Here is a 20,517-nt window from a genome sequence, read left to right on the forward strand (position 1 = left end):
AGATGCTGAGATCTGAGACGAAATTGAAATACTGAGATATTGATAAGGGCTGAGGCGATACTGAGATCTGGAGAGAGAAGAGGGAAGAAGGCAGTGTGGGTGGAGGCAGGAAGACTCCTAGAAACCTTGCTGAGAGCTGTATAAGCTCTAGGTGATTTTCAGAGACACTGCAACAAGGATTTAAAATGCTTTTGTTAATTTATCCTGTGAGACTGGTGTTGCTACTGGCTATGTAGCCATGTGACACTGTGGGTGAGAGCAGCTCCCCGCAGCCCAGGTTTCTCTGGTTCTGTGTTACTTCCCTACTGGACTCAGTCTTGAAAGTGAAGACTCTGCTAAACTTCTCTGCAGTGCAGCAGCCACTATGGGACCCTAGCACCCGAACCCTAGCAGATGCTCCATAAATACAGGTTGAATTAAATCATCAGGGTCTGGAAGTGGATTCATTGTAGGCATCTCTGAAAACAAAATAGGTACAGCAACCAATTGCATAAATGTGTCTGTGTGGCTCTATGTCGTGATAAAGTACCAAGCCAAGCAAGCATAACTTCCTACATTTTTGTGCTTGTGATGCCGACAGCTGTTTCAGACCTGGTTTACAGGTTTTACTCAGGTTTCTTGTTTGTTTTAAATGTTCAGTTATCCTTCACAATAAATACATATTCTCAGCTCAAATGCACAAGCTTACTTTGCTGCAGCCGCCACCTCCTCTTGCCCCAGAATTGTGGGGGGCCGGGTAAACAGGGAGGAAATTCCCTAGTAGCAGGATTTCCCCACCACTTTGCCAGCACAGGCCAATTAAGGAAAGGGCAAAAGAAGGTATAGTCTCCTGGAAGCCTGGGAGAAGCTGCAGAGTTCTGGGTACGCTGCACATTGGAATCACTGGCAGCTTAAAAAAAATGAAAACACTTGTTTAGGCCCAATCCAGAAAATTCAAGTTGAATTCCTGGGCATCTGAAATTTTTTAAAGTCCCAGGGACTTCAGAGACAGAAACACTCTCCTCATCCTCCTAACCAAGTTGGAGTCTTCACTTTCCACATAATACAATTGGTTATGCCTCCAGGCCTCTAGGCCTCTACAATTTAGTTAGTAGCCTGGGGCTGTGAATCTAAAGGAAGCTTTGCTACTGTTACTTTGACCCTAACTAGGGAGATCTGATGCCCTGGTTTGCCATGGCCAATCCCAAGTCATGCTGTTATCTTGGAAAAATCATTAATAGCTCCCACTTTTACTCTTAGAAGAGTCCAGGTTTGGATGGTAAATTATATGGTCACTCTATACATAACATTTAAGGAAAGCCAAGCCTAGGATAATGTTTACCTAGGATGTCTTCCAGCAACAATTTCAAAATTCTTTCACTCTTTTTCTTCCTCAATTGTCTTTCTTTCCAGTCTTTCTTCTTTCTCTTTCGTCAGATAAGGCTTAAATATCTCCAAACAGCTCATTTCCTCACCTCACTCCTCGTTCCAATCCCCTAGAAATTTTTCTTCTCATCTCCATGTTTCTGAAGTCCATGTTGAGACTACAGCTTGAAGATTTTTTATCTTGTTTGCCTTGTTTGGGGGCAAGGAGAGAAGGAAGTGTCCTGAAGCTCTGTGTGGCCAGACTACCCTGGACTCTTCCCCAGACCCTGGAAGACTAGAGAAATGGTCTATCAAGCACGATGTGTACACGAAATGTGCTATGGCTGACGAGCGAATCAGGCACTGTCAAATGAAGACTGAGCCAAGTGTGAGCCTCAGACCACTACCAACAGAGGAACAAGTTGACCCATGGGTCTTCTAGATTAAGTGAAATCACAGACTTCTCACAAAGGAATGCAGGGGCCAGAAACGGCCACCTTATTGGTCCCACCTGCCCTGTAAGGTTTTGAGCTCAACCTTTCTCCTTGAGTTGGACTCTGTACTTTCAATCCAAAAGCCTGTGTCTGATATTTCTTGCCCTTTGATTCTGGGTTTGCATTTTCTCTACCTTTGCTTCATGTCCTAACTCCCACACATTGTATTAATAATACCACCAGCTTGGACTGATGCCTACCTCATGGAGCTCTTCCTGGATTCCATTTATATTTGTGGTGATTTCTCAAGAACATAGGCCAGGACTAAGAACTCACCACTTGGGGCAAAGATGATGCACAGTCTAATTCAATGGCAAAGAGCCTTTGACATGGTTATAAATGTAGTCGAGTTTCCTTCATTTTTACTACCTGGTCTGTCCTCTACTCACCAAAGTTCAGATTTCTCTGCAGGGGTGATACTAGGAAGCAGACTGGAGCCTCTGAATCTGCTTTTACTTTATAGTGTGGCTCTTCCCTTGACTCCTTCCCTTCCATTTAGTCACAGCTCAATCTCTACTCTCAGCGCATTTTCTCCCATCCTCCAAAATGACCTCAGCTCCTTCTCATATGAATTGCTCTATTAGTTTATGCAGCAAGGATTGGGTTACATTTACCAACAAGCACTTGCAATTGCAGAACTCAATTGCAATGGAGCAGGGGTCTATCCCCTTAAATGACTGCAGTGGGCAGACCCACAGGTGTCCAATAGGCTGGGTGCACACTAGAGCAAGCTGGCAGGTGCCAGACCTGTCTAAAGCATACATTCTCCTGTAGTAGACTGTTGCCATGGAGGAATGCTGGCCAAAAAAGCCAGATCTTTTCATTTTTCAGAAAAGAAAAATAATTTAGATTCTTATGAGCAATCTACTAATTTTTAAGAATATTGGCAACTCATTTAAAAAGATTTGAATTCCATCCTAGCTAAACAAAACTAATCAGTGAGTAGAATCTTGTTCTCTGGCTGCCAGTTTCCAGTGGTCTTTGTAGTGTATTGAAAGATATGCTTTTATGTGATGTGACTTTAAGATTGAAAAATCATCTGAGGCAACCCAACATGAAGTCAAGTGGTGTGAAATTCTAAAGAACACCCCGGAAACCTACAGATGCTGGTATTTATGCATGAAAACAACAGTAGCAACAACGGGGATTCCTATTAAGTGACAAACAGCCACTTAAGAAAATCTTTTAATGAAAGGATATTTTAAACATCCCATAAAAGGTCCACTGTGCATTCTTTTGTGTGTGAACACTTCATTTTTCATAAACATAAAGCCTCTAATTGTCTTCCATTTTAAAACATCTTCGTCAGCAAGGATATCAAGCAGACAGTTACAGGGAAAAATAATGACACTGTAAAGGTTGACAGTGAAATCAGTTAATCTCTTATCCCTTATGACAGTTTACATTTTGAGTGACAACTAAGGTTATCTATTTTGCAAATATTACAGCTTTATTCTTGAGCAAAGTGATAGGAAAACACATCATTTTCCACTGTACACTGGACATTATCTTGAAAAAATAAACCAGATGTAATGTTTTAAATAAAAATATTTCAACATGGGATGGCAAAAATGGCCAACTGATTAAAACTCCAGACCAGGGTTTTTCAACCTCAGTACCATTGACGTTTTGGGTCAGAGAATCTTTTGATGGGGTTCGGGGTATCCTGCAGGCTGTTCAGCATTATCTCTGGCCTCTACCAACTAGATGCTAGCAGGACTCTCTCCCCAACCTGTTTGTAACAATCAAAAAAACATTGTCAGACATTGCCATATGTCTCCTGGGGCCCAAATTTGCCCCCAGTTGAGGACCATTTCTCCAGAGGAATTGTTGGACTTCGCAACTTGGATTATGATTCTCCAAGAGAGTCTTAAAGTGGCAGTTCACACAGTTCACACAAGAGGAGAGAAACTGGAGAAAGCATTAGCACTGGCTTCTTCTGAGTCCTCAGCGGCACCTGGGGGTTGAGAAGGACAGTCTTTGAAGCACTAACAGTGAATGTATACTGACAAGAAAGTTATTGTGGAGGACAGGAGGGGTAGGCCCCAGATGGAAAATCCACTCTTCTCCTTGAAAATAATGCCTGAACAAGCAGGAACCAATAGAGATTAGGCCAGCCAGTGACATCTCCTGGTAGATTCCAAACTACAGATGAGGAACCCCAACTTTCCTCCAGCCAAGTCTGAGGTGAATTTAACATATTGAAAGATGTGATGATACAGAAAAGTTAGACATTTAATAAGGAGTTCCTTTTCTTTTCATTTTGGAAAGAAAACATTTTTCCAGAAAAACTTGAAAGGTTATAATAGTGGTTTGAAATCAGTAACTCTCAATTTTTTCTTTGTGGTTATGGAAGAAATCATCAATTCCATTTCTCAATAGAACCTCATAAACACAATAGGTCAAATGCCAGAACAGAAATTAAATGGCTGTGTGATCCTCAAGGGAAGACATACTTTAACTATGAAGTATTCACACCAAACCATGAGAGCAGCACAGGAAAGAGAATGAACTAGAGTATGTGGTGTTCATATTTCTGTTTTGACAGCACTGTTTATCAAAATAAGTACAATTTTCAAAGAAAAGGCTACTTAATTTTTACTATATTGCTTTTCTGTCTGAAAGGAACTATAAGTTCACTAAGTTTTGGGTTGAGTTTTAGTTGATTTAACGTGTTTCAGCACAGTTAAATGTTTCAACATGGTATCTTTTAGTCTTCTTTTTGTGAAATTTTGTTAGCTTACAATCTGTTTTGATGATACTGTAATGGTAGATACCTTTCATTATACATTTCTCAAAACCCATCAAATGTACAACACAAAAGTCAACCCTAATGTAAACTGTAGACTTTAGTTAATAATGTATCAATATTGGTTTATCAGTTATAATAAATGTACTGCACTAATGCAAGATGTTAAAAATAGGGGAACTGTAAGGTGAGGTAGGAGAGGGTGTGGGTGGCATTTTCCATACTTTCCACTTACATTTTCTATAGACCTAAAACTGCTCTAAAAATGAAAGTCTATTAATTTTTTTAAAAAAATCAATTAGTTTTTAAAAACAGTCTATTAGTTTAAAAATCTGTTTTGTAAATTTTACAATAAAAAACCCCAACAGTATTAAAATTGTCCTTTAAATCAGGCTTTTGGGAACTGAGCCTCATTGCTCATTGCCCTTCCTTGCTGCAAGATGACTGCCCAAGATGAAGTGGAATGAGGACAGAACTTCCTTCCTTGTCCAAGCCTGGCCACTGAGCACTCTCATCCAAGCTCCTGGAAAATAGAATTGGAGTACTGCAAATAGTGGACCTCACACTGCATTACATTTTGTGTTTTCTTCATTTCAGCAATTTTATATGCTTTTATGTTTTACTCTCACAGAATTACTTTTGAAGAAATATTTCCTCATAATTTTTGTAATACATTTTACACGATAGGTAGAATTTGGGTTTCTAATTAATGGTATATAATACTAGCTAGAGAAACAGTAACTTATGATGAGAGAGCTTTTTCTTGGTCTTTATGCAACAGCAAAGAAATTATTATGCTGAAATACAGTAAGTGTGTTTTCTCAGTGGCATTCTATTCACCTTGTTATAAAAATATATATATAAGTCTCAGTTTTAGTCTCTGGCACAATGGGAGATTTTTCAACATAGAAGCTTCTTGGCTGGTTGTCACAGAGGAATCTCTAGGCTAATTAAACCCTCATCAGTCAGAGGAGGGCTCAGAGCAGGGCTTCATAGCTGCCCTGAGGGGAGCTAGACAATCTAAAGAAAGTTTTCAATGATCCTGTATTCAGAGGAGAGACTGTCTAGCTGCAAGGCTAGAGCCTACATTTATGACAAAGGTTCAGCACATACCCAAAGCAGCTAATAGTAAAGGCAACTGAATTCAAGAGCAATCTGGAGTTGAAGAGTGCCAAATACTTACAGAGTTAGGAGGCACAGAATGAAGTGGTGAACTCATGAGCTCTGGAGTCCATAGAAACTCGGGTTCTACTCCAAGCTGTGTAAACTTGGGCAGGTTACTTCACTTCTTTGGGTCTCAAATCCCACATCTGTGGAATGAGGAAAGTTGAGGTTATGTCTTTCAAGAGCCAGGTAAAGTACAGTAAGTGAGGGTCGTATTGCAGTTGTTAAGAGTAGTAGTAGCAGTAGCATCAGTAGTTACATCCTGAAAAAGGTGCACATTTCCAAGAAGTTGAGATGTAACTCAGTGGAAAGTAAGGAGGCTGGCTTTCAAGATGGAAGCTTGTATTTCCAAGGCAGTAGGAAGGAACAAGTCAATGTTTTGAGGTAAGACTAAGAAAGGGAATTTCATTTGAGGAATTTACATGAAGTACAGTTGATCCAGTGTTATAATGTAGGGAATGCTATCCGAAGGTTTGGTAGAGCAGTGCGAAAGGCAAAAAGAGAATTGGTTCAAGAATCAGAAGACCTGAAGTCTAGACTAGGCTTTACCTTCCGGGTCCTAATTCCTCTCCTGGCTAGCTGTGTGACACACTGGGCAGGGCAAATCCTCTCTGGGACTCAAGTCATTCATCCATGAGATAGGATGTGTGGTCTCTGAGAGTCACTCAAGCCTTGTGGCAAATATGAATCTACATGCTTGGGCAGAAAAGTGGCATGATTAAAACAGTAAAGCAATTGCTTTACCAGTTCTGTGTAGAATTGATTGAAGTGAAAAATAATAGAGGATTGAAAAGAAGTTACATTTACAAAATAATCTCCCGGTGGCACAACAGAAAGGACTGGATCTCTAAAGTTGGTGCAGGATGGATATTAGAGGCCCATGAATTGAGAGAGTGGCAATCACATGAAAATTGCTGAAACAGAAAGTAATTATTTGTAGAGGAAAGGGAATATGATAAGCTTATTTTTCAAAGATGTTAAGTGTCAGGACATGGCAGGATATCTTTAATATTGATGAATGACCAATAAATTAGATTTAGTGGTTTGATATAAGTAGGATAGATGTTACACATTTTTATTACCAATTTATTGTATTGAAGATTTTTTTTAAAAACTGATAAAATTCATATAAGAGCACAAAGGTCCAAGGACAGCCAAGACAAATTTGAAGAAGAGAAACAAAAAGGACGGATTCACTCCATTAGATATCATGAGTTCGTGTACTACTTTATCAACTAAAATAATGTGGTGTTAGGAGAGGGTCAACACATCCATAAATGGATTCACAGAACCTGCTCTTACATCAGACCTCACTATATACAGATGAGACCTTAAAAGACAGTGGGCGTTGTAAGTAACTTTGCTATCCATATGAAAATAATGTAATTAGAACCCTACCTCATGTCATATTCCAAAATAAATCCCAAATGAATTAAAGACACAAATGTGAACACACAACAAATATATTTTTATAATTCGGGGATGGAAGGATTTCTTAAACTAAACACAGAAAGCATAAATCTTAAAGGGAAAGATTTATCAATTTGACTACATCATTGTTGGTGAGAGCAATACATTTAGAGAGCATTTGGTAGTATACAGTGAAGGTGAAGATGCATATATTCTAGATCCAGAAAATCTAATTCTTGTTATAGACTTTAAAGAAATTTGAACATTTATGCATAAGGAGACATGCTGCACAGTACAGCTGTGAAAAATTGGATGCAACCTAAATGCATATCATTAAAATAATGGATAAGTAAATAATAATGGAGTAGGATAAGTCAATAGTAATGGAATGTTCCATATCTATTAAATTTTTTAAAATCTTAATCCACATGTATTGATATGGGTAGATCTTAAAAATAAAATATTGAATGAAAATAAGATGTAGAAAATAAAATTCTCACAAAAAATACTATATACCAATTAGGGATTCATATAAGTATAGTAAAAATATAGACAATAAATGGTCAGAATATACTTCTACTTCAGGACAGAAGTTATTTTAGAGAGGGAGAAGGAAAAATAATACCAGGGAAGAGATTAAACATTCTTCAACTCTAAGTACAAGGTTTTATTTTTTTAATTAATAAAGAAAATCTGTTCATATATTAAAATTCTTAATGGTATGTAATACACATTTGTTATATTACTGTTGATGTTTTTCTATATGTTTGAAATATTTCAAGATAAAAAATTAGCATTAGTAGCATGCTTTTTTCACTCCAGGAATTTAAATATTATCTGTGTATAATTGTTTGAATTTTAAGGTATTATTATTACTGTTTTGGAAGTGTTTGGAAATTCTACCTCAAATTTTCAGAATATTTTTTGTTTTAGTTCTTCATTTCCTCAAATTGTTTAATAAAAATTATATATGAAAGAAAACACTGATGTTACAAAGCATTCTTGGCTTATAAAGAAATTCACTGCATGGCTCCACTTCAATTTTGATCATTAATTACTAGATAGACAAGGAAAAATGAAAGCTAGAGTCCAGGGACCATTACCAATGGGAAGTATAGTATGTTAGTGGGTTAATAAAATTCGATTCACTAAAATTTACTCCCTAATACCTTTCAAACATGGAAGTGCTCTGTAAAATGAGATATACCAGTAAATTCCATAGTGTAATTCAGGCTCTTGGGACTTTAGACCCCTTTGATCTTGTCACAAATTGGCTCCTGGAAACCAGAAGGCCTCCAGGACTCAAGTCTCCAGGGACCTTACCCCTGAAGCATCTCAAAACAAATAAAGTGGCTGAGACAGACGCTGGACCCAGACAGAATGGCAACCATTTCACGAAATTAACCCCAAACGATATGAACAGACAATTCTCCACATGTAATTATGGCTTTTGTTATTTTTCCCCCATGAAAGCATTCTGTTACTTTGGCTTAAATGCAACAGATAGAGGTATTCAGCCTGGGCTAGCCATATTTCCGATCCATATTTCAATAGATTATCCTGAATTGGCCTCCTGGAAGCATTTATGCTGACCAGTTTTGAAAACCTCTTTGTCAGCCCTCACCCTTACCTGCTAACACCCGCCGTAATGGATGAAAGCAGGGGGTGATGATAATCACTGTCTGCTGCCCAGCCCCGAGTGAGCTGCCTGAGTCTGCACAACAGTCCGTCTGGAGAAAAAAAAAAAAAGAAAAAGGAAATAAGGGGCGTAATTCAATGAATACTTGGAAACCAAGCTCGAGGGTTTCTTTTTCCTTTTAAAGGAGTAGTGATATCAGAAGCAGGATTATGAAAAAGAAAGAGTTAGTAAAAATAGGATCTTTGTGAATTAGAATAGTGAGGCCATTTCAAATTGAATTACACAGGATCATGGCAATTAGAATTGGAAAAGATCTTTCAGTCTTTCTCTGTCAAAGCATGATTACTCCCAGTGGAATATTCTTCCAGGCTTGGTCCAGTCCAATTTTGAATGATTCAAGTGATCGAGCCTTCTCAGCTTCTCTTGGGATATCATTTCAGAGTCTGAAATAGCTAATTGCTAGGAGATCCCCCCTCCTATTTTTCTTTGCCTTATTTCCATTATTCTGTTTTGTATTTCCCCGACTCACCTTAAAACTATTTGAATTTAATTTTAAGTGCATATGAGCAACACAAAATGACTAAACCCAGCTGAGGCTGGGTCATTATGACTCGGTTTATGTCTCTCACTCTCTTTCACACACACACACGAATATTTGCATATGCATACAACAAACATACGTACATTCACACACGTATTCACATGCATACACACACAATTAGAAAATGTTATGCAGCCACAATGTGATTTTTTTAAGAAAAGTTTTATGAGAAAAATTAATAAAGGCCCCTAACTTTTAGATCATTCATTGATTTTTTAAAAATCACAAAAACATCAATAACCTACTGCTTTAAAACTGATAGAGGCAACAAAGAGAAAACCTAAATGTTATTTTGCTTGTGAATATTTTCTAACATGAATAAAATAATATGATCTTTTAATATAGTATTATATTAACTATAATCTATTTAGCATAATTAGCATAAATAATATAGATATAAAATATGGTACTAATACCATAATCATATTTATAAAAAATATTTTATTCAAACTTTTTAAGTCCATTGAAACAACACTGACTCACATATATATATAATTTTATGGATGGACTTGTTCTTACACTAAATATGGTTTGAGCTTTGAGTAAGTTTGAGAGCCTGTGGGAACAGCTTGAGGTATTCAAGGTTAATGGAGGTTGCTTAAGGGTATTTAAATTTGATCAAAGAATTTATATAGCTTTCCATGTCTTTTCCAAAGAGCTGCCCCAAAGTATTTTTCACACCTGTCAATCAACCAGCCAATATCCAATCAGGTAGGAATGTGAGTACTCGGAAAACAGAGAAAAATGTAAACAAATGATTTTAGCTTTCTTCAAAGTATGAAATTCACTGTTTTCATGGGCATGACTTTTTATACCATTCATTCATAAAATTTAATCTGGAACAAACCTTAGAGATCATGTAGCTCAGTGACTTTACAGTCATGGTCTGGAATAATTATAAAAAGAGTCTTTGCAGCAATTTAAACTTTTGAATTTGTCAGTTGAATAAATTTTCATTAAATATGTGTATTGAACATGTTTTTACATTAAATTTCTTTATAAATCTTCTAAAAATTATAGGAAAGGAATTTTAAAAAACAAAAGAAATGTGAGAGGAGATACTAAAGACACACACTTACACATTTTTTGGAAGATAAAAGCAAATGGAATAGTAAATAAATAAGCTGAATGAAAGAGCTGATAATACTTAACAATTTTGGAACATTCATTATGTGCTAAGCATTATTACAAAGCTTCACATAATTTATTTTAGTTAATATTATGATAATGCTGTGAGGTAAGTAACATTATCTCCATTTAATAGGTGATGAAGCTGAGGCAGAGCGAGTTCACAAGAAAGCTGTTAAGTGGTAGAACTGGTACATAAATCCAGAGAATCTAACTCTCACGGCTATACAAAGGGGAGTATCAATGACAAACAAGCTAAATTGCCCCTCCAAACCTTGAAAAGTCTCTGTAATTGGGGGCACTTTCACTGGAAGGTAGAAGGAGTGATTGACAGGACTAAAACAGAGTGAAAGACTAGAAAGAAAACACAGGCTACTAGCTCCCTTTTACCCCTTCAAGTGGGGCAGAGGATTGGAAGATTCTTTATGGCAGAAACTGAATCTCCTTAAAACAATACTTGCACTAACTGACATCATGGGTTCCTATATAAAAGCCAGCTGAATACCTGAAGCCCACAAAGTGCCTGTCTACACATCCTATCCATGTACAGAGAACTTCCAATTCGATTTTATGGCATCACTCTTGATGTCTATTTCTGTGGACCGCTTTATCTCTTGATAGTAGGTTGCTTTTCCCTTGCTTTTTTGTGTCTTATTATCTTTGATTGAATGCTAGGTAGGGTGTGCAGAAGACCAATGGAGACTGAGGAAAACATCATTTGAATATGTATGTGAAAAAAGTAAACCTTTACCTCTATCTCATAAGATACACAAAATTAGTTAAAGATGGATCATACACCTAATTATAAAAAAAGAAGTGTTTAGAAGAATTTATAGGAGAACATATCCATGATCCTATAGTAGAAAAATTTCCTAAGGGGCACGAAAAGCACTAACCAAAAAAAAAAGTAAATTGATATGTTGGACTTCATTAAAATTAAGGAACTTGGTTCATCACAGGATATTATTAACACAATAAAAACTAAAGACACAAATAGGATGGATATATTTGTAATAAATATCTGATGTCTGACAAAACACTAATGAGATCATACAAAGAACTCCTTCAGATAAGTAAAAGACAGCCTAATTTGTAAAAATAAGTGAGAGACTTGAAAACAAATACCACAAAAGAGTATACGGAAATGTCCAAAAACATAGGAAAATGCACTTAACATTGGTCATCAGGGATACGACTAAAATGACAATGGGAAGTCACCATAAAACCACCATAATGGCTTAAATTGAAAAAACTGACAACATCAAGTGTTGGGGAAGATCTGGAGTAATTTGAACTCTTACACATTGTTACCTGGTGTGAGCATAAATTGATGCAACTATTTTGGAAAACTGTTCATCAGTGTCGCCAAATCTAAACACATACCTACCACACAACTCAGGAATTCTACTCCTAGGTATTTACCCAAGAGAATTTGGTACATACGTCTACCAAAACTTGGTAAAAGAATGTTCATAGTATTTTTTTTCATAATAGCCTCAAATTGAAAATTATCAAAATATCAATGGGAAAATGGATAAAGTATTTATAACATGTATACACAGTGGAATAGTTATACAATAGTTATTAAATTAACAGCACTTAGAATAATAATAGTAATTGTAATCACAATTACAATTTTTTAAAAAAGAATCAACTATTACTACATGTAACAACATGGATAAATCTCACAGGCAACATTTTTAGTAAAAAACTACTTATAAAAACATTTATATTTTATGTTTTGTTTATATGAAGTTTAAGTAAAGCCCAAAATATCTATGGTATTATTAGTTAGGATAGTGATTACCTCTGGAGGTTATTATCTGGGGTGGTGGAAATATTCTATATTTTGATTGGCTATTGTTATATAAGTTTATACATATGCAAAAATTTATCAAACTGTTCATTTAAGATCATCGTGCATTAATGAATATACATTACTTACTCCTTAATGAAAAATGTTAGAAGTTCTTTTAAAAAAAAAATGGTCAGCTAAGGTCATCACACATTTGAGGAAAACCTCTAAAACAGAACACAGATAAAACAATAATTATTTTTCTCACAGAGTCAAGAGGCTATATATATGACATCTATGAAATAGTGAAATTTTTTTTAAAAACATGGAGAACAAGAGATAGTTATTTAAAAAGGGATAAATAAAATGTAAACATTTCATATAAAATAAAGTTAAAGTTATCTAGAAAGCAGAAAAAATATTGTGAGATAGTCAATAAAAAATTAGATTTTTTAAAAATTTAGTTTCTCCAGGCAAACATGCTTATCACATGTCACAGTAGTCCTTGCCACTGATGATTTCACTCTTCTAACCCTGCAAAGGACTTGCGCATATTATCCCAAAACAAGGCTGCTGAGTGCTGCAATACTATCGATGTGTTTTTTGGTCCATTTTTGTCAACTCATCCTGGTGTATGTTTCTTTTTCTCTCTTTCTCTCTTTTTTTAAGATATGGTCTTGCTCTGTCACCCAGGCTGGAGTGCAGTGACATGCTCATGGCTCGCTACAGCCTTGACCTCCCAGGCTCAAGAGATCGTCCCATGTCAGCCTCCCAAGTAGGTGGGCCCACAGGCATGCGCCCCTATGCCTGGCTAATTTCTTTTATTTTTTGTAGAGACTGGGACTTGGGCTCAAGCAGTCCTCCTGCCTCAGCCTCTCAAAGTGCTGGGATTACAGGCATGAGCCACCACACCTGGCTGGTGTACATTTCTCTAGAGTAAAAGAACCACAAACACACACACATACACGTATATGTGTGTGTATGTGTATACATGCTATATATATATACATATAGTATGTATGTGTATACATATATACATATAGTATGTATGTGTATACATATATACATATAGTATGTATGTGTATACATATATACATATAGTATGTATGTGTATACATATATACATTTATGTGTACATGTTTATACATATATACATATATGTGTACATGTTTATACATATATACATACATACATGTTTAGATATACGTTTATATGTATATATGTATACACATACACTATATATAGTTATATACACATACATATGTGTGTGTGTGTGTATATATATATATAGAGAGAGAGAGAGAGAGAGAGAGAGATTATTACAAGGAACTGGCTTACATGATTATGGAGGCTGAGAAGTCCAGACCCAGGAGAACCTATAGTGTAGTTCCATCTGAGTCTGAAGGTCTGAGAAGCAGGCGAGCTGATGGTGTTAGTTGGAATCCATGTGCAAAGACAGAAGAAAAACTATGTCCCAGCTGGAAAACTGTCAGAGAGAAAGAACTTTTTCTTACTCAGTCTTGTATTCTTTTCAAACCTTCAATTGATTGAATGAGGCCCACCCACACTGGGAGAGACGGGCAAATCTGCCTGACTGGGTCTACTGATTCAATTATTAATCTCAGCCAGAAGCACCCTCATAGATACATCCAGAATAATGTTAGACTATATATCTGGGCACCTTATGGCCCAGTCAAGATGCCACATATACTCATTCATCACACTTCATAACAACTGTTTCTTCACCTATAATTGGCCACTATAATTTTTTGAACAAAATTGAGAAAACATATTCATTAACTTTTACATACTTTTATTTGGTAGATGAAGTTTCAAAAGATGGTCTATTTGAGAAAGAACATAACAAATATGGTCCTTGGTGGTTAACAAAAATAAAATGGTAAGAGAAGTGGGAATAGTTTGACCCAGACCTTTTGATATGTCACAGTACTTATTATCATTTAACCCTCTGTATTGATCCATTTAAAAATATTGCATGTTATCATTTCAAAATCAATTCTGCTCATCTTAAATAAATCATTGTACATTATAAAAATTTGGATAATATGGTAAGACACAGAGAAAAAAATCAACCGTGATTCTTCAGCACAGAGATGATTACTATCGATAGTTAAGAATTCTATGTTCTTTTTTCTCTGTCACCATATACACGTTTTGGAGAGCAAAATTGATATCATACAGAAAAATTAAGTAAATGTTTTTCCTTTAATAGTATATTGTGGATCTCTTCTTATGTAGCTAGTGTAGATTTATACAATCACTTTTTTTTTTTGTTTGTTTGAGATGGAGTCTCACATTCTTGCCCAGGCTGGAGTGCAGTGGCATGATCTCAGCTCCCTGCAACTTCTGCCTCCTGGGTTCAAGCAATTCTCCTGCCTCAGCCTCCTGAGTAGCTGGGATTACAGGTGCATGCCACCACGCCCAGCTACTTTTGTATTTTTTAGTAGAGATAGGTTTTGCTATGTTGGCCAGGTTGGTCTTGAACTCTTGACCTCAGGTGATCCACCTGCCTCTGCCTCCCAAAGTGCTGGGATTACCGGAGTGAGCCCCCATGCCTGGCCATAATATCACCCTTAATGCATAATATTTCATCATATAGATCCTCCATGATTTACTTGCCATTCTATTATTGTTAATCACTAAATTTGTTTCAATTTAAAAATTATGATAAATGATATAAAATATAACAACAATGTGAAATATTTGCACATTTTTAAAGTATTTGGCTCTTATTGCCAAATTGCCTTTAGAAATGTTGTCACAAATACACTAGGTGCTGCATAAAGTAGCTGTTTTACTGATCTATAGTCAAGCAAGGAAATTATCATTTTTACAAAATCCTCAACAATCAAAAGGAAAAAAATTGTAACTTGTTGGTTTTTAATTTTGAATTTCTATGTTTCTGATATTGTTGAACATTTCTTCATATATTTATTGGCCATGTTATGTCCTCCTCTTATGAATTGCCCATTCATGATGTTTTCCCAAGTTTCAATTGTGGCTTTTTTTTCTCTTTTTCTTATTAGTGTGTAAAAACTTAATAAATTAAGCATATCAGGACAAACAATTTTCAAACGCTTTTCCTCTTTTGTTGTTACTTTTGTTTGTTTAACAAATTATACATGTCAACATGAAGGAACATTTGTGAATGGAAAGATAAGTGAAAACACCAGGGTCAAAAGGCTTAACAGGAAGCATATACTACTTTGAACATGGCTGTGTTTGAAAAACATAGCCGAAGAGTTCATCACTAAATCAAAAAGCAGAAGTCTGGAAGAATTGTTCTTACAGTTAAAATGTATTTTTGGGAGTCTCTCCTACGTTTGTATTACATAAGCAAGGCATTAACAGGATAAAGTCTCTCCCAAAAACCTACTAAGAAGTCAATTCTTTGAACGACAATGGAAATTGTTCTTTTCAGGAATGAATATGTCTTTTGGCTAAACATGGATAAAAGCTTTTGCTCAATATGGCATAATAACTCCAGCAGGCTCACAGCAGCAAAACTAAGTCTGTCTCAAAGTGTCTTATTACAATGAAATCAAATGTAACCTCTTAAACCCAAGACGTAAATCACTCACTTTTCTCTTCTTTCAAACAGTTTTTGAGTATATTACCATAAATACTACCTGTCACAAGACTGATAGCTGTCAGTAGCTCAAAAATATGAATAAAATTGAAAATGCATTTGAATATGGGAATCATAATAGCATTTTGTAGAGAGGTGACAATAATAATAGGCTATGGCAGACAAGAAAAAAAAACCCTCAGTAATAGTAAAATCTAGAAAACTTTCTTCAAATTAAATAAAATCCCAAATCAGTCTTACCAGAGTTATATTTCCACCAAATATAACAGTCAATAAAATACTTACTGGCCCTCAGTAGTCTGTAGCACTGGCAAATTGAGTTCACTTTGTGAATTTTTATATTTAAAGTATATATCAAGTTGCAGGGCATAATTTCAAAACTGCACAATCTGAGTTTATGTTTCATTCCAAATGATACCTGAAACTCTCATTAATAGTTCTCCAACAAGGTAAAAATTAACCTCTCCTGAATTTTAAATTACATTTTTAAATCATTAGCTGAAATGAATAAATCCCAGTTATTTAAATAAATACAGACTTTTAAATGACCCAAGTCAATGTATTTTAGATAAAAGAAGTTTTTTCCAAATGTTCAAACTCAATTTGTATCTCTTTTGCATTTTCTGATTTTAAAAACATAGTATTACACGCAGCAACTTAGGTGAAGCTCAAGGACATTATGCTAAATACAAAAAGCCAACCCAACGTTTATATACTTTATGATTCCATTTGTACAACCTCCTTGAAATGACAAAGAGATGGAGAAAAGATTAGTGGTTGTCGGGGTTAGGGGTGGAGGTAGGTGTGACTAATAAAGGGATAGCATGACCGACTTTCTTTGTGTTGCTTGAATACTTCTGTATCTTGATTGTGGTAGTAGTTATAGAAATCTATACATGAAATAAAATTGCATAGAACAACACACACACACACAAACACACGAGTGCATTTAAAAACTGGTGAAAATTGAACAAAGTCTGTTGTCTATTGAATGTTTTGTACCCATGTCAGTTTCCTGGTTTTGATATTGTGCTACAGCTATATAAGATGTCACCACCGGAAGAAACTGCTTGAAGGGCTCATGAGACTCTATGTATTAATTTTGCAACTTTCTGTCTATCTATGATTATTTCAAAATAAAATGTTTTTTAAAGCACAATATCCATTCAGTCAAACTTTCAAAGTCATATAGACAATTGTTAGAAAGAAAGCAAATTAGAGCTCTTAGCAGCCAAATTATATGTCAAGAATTCACGCACTAACAAATTCATTTTATTTATTGGAGAATTCCTCAGGTTCTCATGAAATGCCTATTTGCTCTTCAAATGCATTTTTTTTGTACTTGATAATCTGGTTTCCACAACTATAACAGACACATTCACTCAATGCTGTACCTCAGGCTAAATAAATCAGCAGCTCTGAGGTTAGAGACGAACACCTTGATTTAAAACAAACAAACAAACAACAACAACAACAACAACAACAAAAAAGACTACTGTCCCCAGGTGATCCTGATATGCAGCCAGGATTGAAAACCATGGCTATAAATGGTAATCGAACCTACCAGAGTGGATGAGATCATCCAAAGAGATTGTATGGCAGTGGTTCTAAACCTTGGCTGCATAAAGGAATCACCTGGAAACTCTAAAATATACTGATGTCTGGTTCCTCTCCCCAGAGAATCTGATTTACTCGGTCTGGGGTATAGCCTGGGAATCAGGATTTGGAAAAGCTCCCCAGTGCTTGTAATAATCAATCAAGGTTGTCAACCACTGTTACACATATACAGAAATAAGAAAGGTCAAAGTCAGAACCCTGAGGAATATTGACTTTAAATCATGAAAAGAGAAACTCATAAAGATAATCATAGAAATGTAGAAATAAGGGGAAAAAAGGACTAGAAAATGGCATTATAGAAGCCAGAAGAAGCAAGTATTTTAAGAAGTAGAAAATAGACAACAATATCCAATGCAACTAAGAAGTACAGTAAGGTGACAATAGTAATCATAGCCATTAATTATAGTACTTGCTACATTCAGGGAGTATGTAGACACTTGACAAGCATTACCACATTACATTTTTACAACAAACTCACGAATTTCATGAGTAAATGATAAATAACAAAATGATTACTGTTTTCATTGGAAATTGGAGGTGAAAGAGGACACGGAACTTCCTATGATGGCACATCTGGTTAAGGACACAATCAGATCTACAGCCTACAGTCTGGAAAGTGTTGAATTTAGCTCCACAGAGCTCTCAGCTTTAGATTTTTATTTTGCTTGTGTGGTATATTTTGGGATGTGCTTCCAGGGCAACACTCCTCCCTTATTATCGGAAACTTTTCTCTTTATTTGTCCCTAATATTTATGTTCTAGTCAATTTGATTTTGATTCCTCCTAGTGTATCCTGAAAACTCATGAAGGAAGATTTGTCAGGTATCCCTGAAATTCTGGAAGATGTAACCTGACACAGCATGGTGGAATCTTCCCAGGGTTGTGCAGTCTTTTGCATTTACTTACAATTTGAATCCTGTGAGGACTTTCCTCACTTTTGCTGGTTGTTGTCAGACCCTTCCCCCAGGTAGCATAGTGTCCCCTCTTTTGGGGGGTATGTGTTGATGATTTTTTTTTATTTCCCTGGCTTGTACGATACGTTGGTAGACATCTTTTTTATTTCCCTACCAGCCCTACCACACAATTATTTATCTTGGTGCTTTGTGCATGCTCCCTTCTATTCTGGAATATGTAGGGATTCTTTTTCCCAGTTTTTTGAATACATCATCCATAATTTTCCCCCTACAATCCTAATTAGTCTGCTTTGTTTTCAGGGGGAGTTTCTGGGAGACTAAAAGACTCCACTGTCATATCTACTAAAGCTAAACAGTGTATAAGGCCTACACTATGACCCAGCCCTCTCATTCCTAGGTATATTCCCAATAAAAGTGCATACATATGTTTTCAAAATGTATGTAAATGAATATCCACAGCAACACTATTTGTGATAGCCCCAAACTTGAAACAACCCAAATGTCATTTGTATAATGGACACATAAACCTTGGTATATTTATACAATGAAATTCTATATAGCAATGAAAATGAACGAACTACAACTATCTTTAACAGCAAAAATGTATCTCATAAATGTAACACTGAGAAAAAGAAGCCTGACAAAAGAGTAAATATAGTATGCTTCCATAATAACAAGTCCAAAGCTATTTGGAGACAAAATAGTAGTTACTTTTGTAAATGGAAGGAAAGAGTAGCACAGGAAGGGTCAAGAAAGCCCAGGAAGGCTTTTGTGTTTCTGAGAATGTTTTTTTTCTTGATGTGGGGGCTGGTTAAATTGGTTTGTTTGCTCCGCAAAAATTTATTCAGCTGTATGTTTATGATCTGTACATTCTTTTCCATGTATGTCAAATTATGATTAAAATTTTACATAAAATATGTACATACTAGCAAAATGCACTGAAATGCTATATAATTTGCATGTTAATGAAATGAATCCAACTGTACATCAGCTGGAAAGAAAAAAGATACATTTATAAAATTCTCCTGTCACAGTGATAAGTCCCTATAAGCATATTACATCTGCAATCAAAAGGAAGAGTTAGGCCTCTGTGTTATTAGCCATCATATTCACCAGGATGTAAAAATACACACGAAATTTAGCACCTTTGCAAGTACATGTTTTAGGAATACAAGACTGAAAAATGTTCTTCACTTACCTTTAATAAATAAAAACATGACCTTCTTCCCTTAAACGTTATCTAGAGACAATTCTAGATTTCCCCATGAAAGTAGGACCAAAACTGGAAGTTTCTCATCACTTATGTAAGATTCTTAGCAGTTGCCAGTCTGTCCAAACAAGTAAAAAGCTGAACAAACTGAAAAATCAATAATTCTTAGATTAATCAGGGAAATGAGGTCACAGGGCAAACTGCTACCCCCAGAACTGGAGAGACAGAAAGATAGACACAGAGAATCACAACTTACCTGAGACAGAGCCTCTGTAGGAAGCAGTGCTGGGGTAGGAAAACCTAAAGTGTAATCAATGAAATGCTGGAGGCTTGGTGTAGACAAGCCTCAGAGTTAAAAAGCTCCAGGAGGACCCAATCACAGGGAAGCCCCACACTTTTGTGAGTCCTACCACCTGGAGCTCTATTAGGTTCTCATGGTAAATATGTAAGAAAAATCCCCTGGTGCTTCTGGAGGGAAGGAGAAAAAAACATATACAAAACATACCAAAGCATTCTGTTCTTCTTAACATAGCCTGCCCTCAGGAGAAAGTATTTTACTACAGCCCAACCTTCTGGGGTATTCTCAGGACCTAACTGACTTGGGGGAAGGGAGATACCCAGCTCCAGCTCCCTCTGGTCTTCTATGTGGGAGAAGGGAAATATCCAACTCCAGCCCCTTCTAGCCATCCTGTCCCACCTAAGGGGTAAAAAACTGAGAAGCACCCATGAAGTTCACAGCCCAAAGGCACAGACTTACCAAAAGATTGAAACCTAATCATAGGACTATAGAATACTTCCTCTCCCCCAACATCTTATTACTACATCACTGAAGTTTAGCTATAA

The 20,517-nt window shown here is 36.1% G+C and overlaps 1 long non-coding RNA gene across 10 annotated transcripts; it reads right to left on the bottom strand.

Annotated features, from left to right (window-relative positions):
* Positions 1 to 2,985: 2,985 nt before the first annotated feature.
* On the bottom strand, positions 2,986 to 20,121 carry LOC107974796 (uncharacterized). 10 transcript variants are annotated; one of them, XR_001717812.3, is made up of 7 exons: positions 19,931 to 20,063; positions 19,663 to 19,821; positions 13,663 to 13,810; positions 12,475 to 12,551; positions 8,792 to 8,891; positions 5,771 to 5,897; positions 2,986 to 3,795 (listed from the first exon to the last, which is right to left on the bottom strand). It is a non-coding gene; the product is annotated as an uncharacterized LOC107974796 (long non-coding RNA). The 10 variants fall into 10 exon arrangements; XR_001717813.3 differs by lacking the exon at positions 12,475 to 12,551; XR_001717815.3 differs by lacking the exon at positions 8,792 to 8,891.
* Positions 20,122 to 20,517: the final 396 nt, after the last annotated feature.

This window comes from Pan troglodytes, chromosome 4, assembly GCF_028858775.2.
Source record: "Pan troglodytes isolate AG18354 chromosome 4, NHGRI_mPanTro3-v2.0_pri, whole genome shotgun sequence".
Classification (NCBI taxonomy): domain Eukaryota; kingdom Metazoa; phylum Chordata; class Mammalia; order Primates; family Hominidae; genus Pan; species Pan troglodytes.